Genomic DNA, 4905 nt, shown 5'->3' on the forward strand with positions numbered 1-4905 from the left:
GTTGCGTCACCTCCATTCGAGGAGAGAGCACTTGGCTCTGGGAAGTGACCACAGGATCATCTATCCTCTAAACCTACGTACGTGCAGTGACTACCTACCGTCTCATACTCAGCCTTACTCGTCAGCCATCTCAGCTCCTCACTTAAGTACTAGTATCTCTTGTATTAATTTCCCGTCCACTTTGCTTCGAGATTGTTTTATGTTTATTAATATGTATATACTGTTAATGTTTAGGTTAAGTTTGGTTAAGGGTAATTTATAAGCTGAATATTTTGTTAAGGGATTATGGTATATATACAACGAAAACTCGCATCCTTTGTCTACCCTTTTATAGTCCGATTGTCTTTGTTTTTTATTGTTGTTACCTGTTGGGATCTGGGTAGACGTATAACTATATTCTAAATCCCCAACTCGTAACAATAGCCATCTGTTACTGCCGTGTCTTTCCATATACCTGTTTATTTCATTGTAATAGGTCTGGATTAATTTAACTTCTTCTGGTAGTCTGTTGTTGGGTAATGTTCTAAAGTGTGAAGTAGGAGTGTGTTTGGTTATAGATGTTTTTATTGCTGAGTGCAGTCTGTCCATTTCTGAGTCTATATCTTCTGTTGTTTTCCTTGTAGGTTAATCGAGTGGTGATTACTTAAGTCGTCTTTGAAGCTGTCCCAGTCTGTTTTACTCATTTTCAGTCTCTTTTTATTGGTATCTGTATGGGGCTTGTTGACAGTGTTAGTATAATTGGCAGATGGTCACTGCCTGTGCCTGTATTATATGGTAATTGAAAAGGCTTTGTTGTTGGTAAAAATTTTGTCTGGTGTCGATTGTGTATTGTGATTTCTCCAGGTTGGAAAGTTAGGACCCAGATGATTGATTTTCCTAAATTTATTAATTGATTAGGGCGTTTCCACGACGTTATTATTTGTATTGTCAAAAATCCTATGTCTGGCGTTAAAGTCTCCTAAGATGTACATCGGATGACTATTGTTAGCCAATTTTAATAGGTCTTCTATAGGTAAGTAGTAGCAATAATTACGTCTCCTTGAGTTGTATTTATTTTATTGCTAGAAATTCATCCTGGAAGTCATCAATTAGTTTAAATTTTAAGTTTCTTTTAACCTATCGCTACTCCGTCATTTTTCTCGCCCGATTTATTTCTTTGGTTTACATAATAGTTAAAGAGTTTTATGTTGTTGTTTTCTGTCTCACCGTGACTGTTTATTAGTATAATGTCAGGGTCAATTTCGATATATATTACTTAGGTTAATTCTCTCGGTCTTCCAGTTTCTTACGTTGTGTTGTATTATTCTTAAAGTTCTTACTGTTTGTCTATTGTCCATTATTTCTTATACTTGGATTGTGGCAGTTGGAGGAGACCTATCATCCTGTTTCCGCTTCTGACTCTTCTATACTCTGACGGGTCTACTATTTTAAAGTCTTTGGCCGTAATCTTTAGTTTGTCCGTAGTAATTAGTGACCAGACATAATCTTCACTTAGGATTTTTCTTGATATGTCCACTTGTATATCCCTCCTTCACAGTTTTTTACTATTGTCCCTCCTGTTGGTCTCGATGTTGGGATTCCATGTTTTGTTGTAGTGATAACTTTTAATCCAATTTCTTCAGCAGATTCAGGTTGTATATTGTGATCAGTTTCCATCTTATCTTCTCTCCTCCTACTCCTTTGTCTGTCCTTTTGTTATTTCTATCTTCTCTTTGTCACTTCTAGTCATTTGTCTGGGATCTCTATCAGTCGCTTGTGTTCCTTGTGTATCAGCTGTTGCTCCTTGCTCAAACCTTTGTTCGTCTTGATGTAGTCTTTCTCTCAGTTCGCTTGCATATGTTGTCTGAAATAGTTTTTCGGATTGTGGATTCTCTGGAAATATCATCTCTGGTAGGTTATTCAATTTAAACATTTTCCTTAATTCCTCATTGTATGATCCGGGTGCAATGATATTGTGCAAATGTGCATGGATCATACTAATCATTACCTTATCATGTATTGGCTCACTTAGGTTTAATACTGTGGATTCTGGTCTATGAGCCTCTTGGACCGCTCTTTTGCTATTTCGACGTATGTCGTATCCTTCTTGTCTTGTTCCTTTTTCCTTGTTTCTTGTACTTTATCATGTGTTTTTTATTGGGCATGCCATTGCTAACGTCCTATGTCCTATGTATACATTCCCGTTTCTCTTACAGTTGAGACAGCCAACATGTGTATTCTTACATTCAGTGTAGGTATGGTCGTCGCCTGCACAATCTGAGCAGTACTTTTTTCTTTTTCCGGACAGTCTCTCGTGTGTTCTTCATATTTGTAGCAGGAGAAGCAAGTTTGCAGACTGATGAATGTCTCCTTCTTTATTTGATGGTGTGACTGACATGTTGAATATTAGAAAGCCCTGTTGTAAAACTTTCTCAGCCATTGACACTTCTTCAAACATGAGTATAGTCCTTTATCTTAATGACTTCTTCAATCTTCATCCACCTATTTTGGCGTTCCAGTTCTTCTTTCAGGTCTTCCTCCCGATCTCTTGATCGACTTGACGAACAAAAACTGATCTTTTTGCTTTTTGTTCTGGTGGCATGACAACAATAAGGCCTTCATTGTAAAATATATCTCTTGCTTCTTTTGAAAGGATTTTATCTGAATCAAAGTCATCTTTACAGATTACTTTAAAACCTTCATTGGTGCTGAATATTCTAGTTAGTGGACTTGCAGTTTGTTGTAAGTGATTTCTGCCACTTTTCCCCTTCCAATAGAGTGTCCCTTATCTCTATGTTTTATTCTAATGCTAGTTGTCATCTTCTTGATTACATCTAATCCTACCTATAACACAGGGCTCCTGCCTGGGAGCAGTGACCCTGCCCCCCCTCTTGGACGGGCGTCGGGCTCTGCACCCAGGTTACCTGTGACTATAGTAATATCTAAAAAGTTGCCACCTACCGGTGACCCCGGACAAGGGGTGCCCTGCACTATCACAGGTTCCCTTGCCGGATCGACCGTATCAAGTCCGCCTCCCGTTCAAAGAACGGAGTGCATGAGGGGATGAAAAAGGAAAGAAGAGGACTTAGAGAGTAGAAACAGCCTACCTACCACACGTTCGGTCAGCCAATCAGAGCACCGCAGTAAACGTGCATGTATCACGCCACCGGGGCACCACTGATTGGCCAATCCAGGACGTAGACGCACGGGTAGTAGTCAAAATTTGGGTAGGCCAAATATTTGTTTTTTCCAAAGTTGAATTTCCCGTACAATCTGTGATGGTAATTACACCGTCACTATGTTGAGTAAGTACAATCACTAGGATTGAGTGTTATCACAACAAAGTTGCAGACTCAAACATGCAGCAAAGAATCAGGTCTTCGCTCCGTGTCTATTTTTACTTAGGCTAGCATACCTAAGTTAAAGCAAACTCCCTTGCCAATACAAGAAGGAAGAGGATTTCTTATAGTCTAATAAACAATTCATCATGACCAAATACAGTATCTAACACAGGGGGTCCGGGGCGCAGCCCCGGTTAGCAACTAACCATTTGATTGCATTATCTCTGAGAATAGTTAGCAATTATCCATTTGATTGCATTATCCCAGGTTAAGGGGTTGTGTGTGGTTCCATATCACCAGATTTATTAAAAACTCTACGTCAGGCTAAACAGTTTAGGCTAGATAGTGGTGGCTGCTTGGATTATTTCTTTGTCTCTTATTGACTTCGGGTGGCTAACCTCTATAAAATTGAGGACACCAATAGACTTTGTACTAAGGTTAGGTTAAACAGACACTTTTGCTGTAATGGAGGATTTCGCCATCGGGGAGCGTGACGAAACCTCCGAAAGTGGTTAGGTTAGGCGGCCCGGTAGTGGTTGGTTAGTTGCCTGTATTATTATTATTATATAAAATTTAAGGTCCCCGTTAGACTTTACCACGGTCAGGCTAAACAGTTTAGGCTGCTTGGATTATTTCTTTGTCTCTTATTGACTTCGGTGGCTAACCTATAAAATTGAGGACACCAATAGACTTGTACTAAGGTTAGGTTAAACAGACACTTTTGTTGTAATGGAGGATTTCGCCATCGGGGAGCGTGACGAAACCTCCGGCGAAAGTAGTGGTTAGGTTAGGCCCGGTAGTGGTTGGTTAGTTGCCTGTATTATTATTATTATATAAAATTTAAGGTCCCCGTTAGACTTTACCACGGTCAGGCTAAACAGTTTAGGCTGCTTGGATTATTTCCTTGTCTCTTATTGACTTGGGTGGCTAACCCTATAAAATTGAGGACACCAATAGACTTTTGTACTAGGTTAGGTTAAACAGACACTTTTGCTGTAATGGAGGATTTCGCCATCGGGGAGCGTGACGAAACCTCCGGCGAAAGTAGTGGTTAGGTTAGCGGCCCGGTAGTGGTTAGGTAGTTGCCTGTATTATTATTATTATATAAAATTTAAGGTCCCCGTTAGACTTTACCACGGTCAGGCTAAACAGTTTAGGCTGCTTGGATTATTTCTTTGTCTCTTATTGACTTCGGGTGGCTAACCTCTATAAAATTGAGGACACCAATAGACCTTGTACTAAGGTTAGGTTAAACAGACACTTTTGTTGTAATGGAGGATTTCGCCATCGGGCGTGACGAAACCTCCGGCGAAAGTAGTGGTTAGGTTAGGCGGCCCGGTAGTGGTTGGTTAGTTGCCTGTATTATTATTATTCTATAAAATTTAAGGTCCCCGTTAGACTTTACCACGGTCAGGCTAAACAGTTTAGGCTGCTGGATTATTTCTTTGTCTCTTATTGACTTCGGGCTAACCTCTATAAAATTGAGGACACCAATAGACTTTGTACTAAGGTTAGGTTAAACAGACACTTTTGCTGTAATGGAGGATTTCGCCATCGGGAGCGTGACGAAACCTCCGGCGAAAGT

This window comes from Homarus americanus, unplaced genomic scaffold (genome assembly GCF_018991925.1).
Source record: "Homarus americanus isolate GMGI-L3 unplaced genomic scaffold, GMGI_Hamer_2.0 scaffold11616, whole genome shotgun sequence".
Taxonomy (NCBI): Eukaryota; Metazoa; Arthropoda; class Malacostraca; order Decapoda; family Nephropidae; genus Homarus; species Homarus americanus.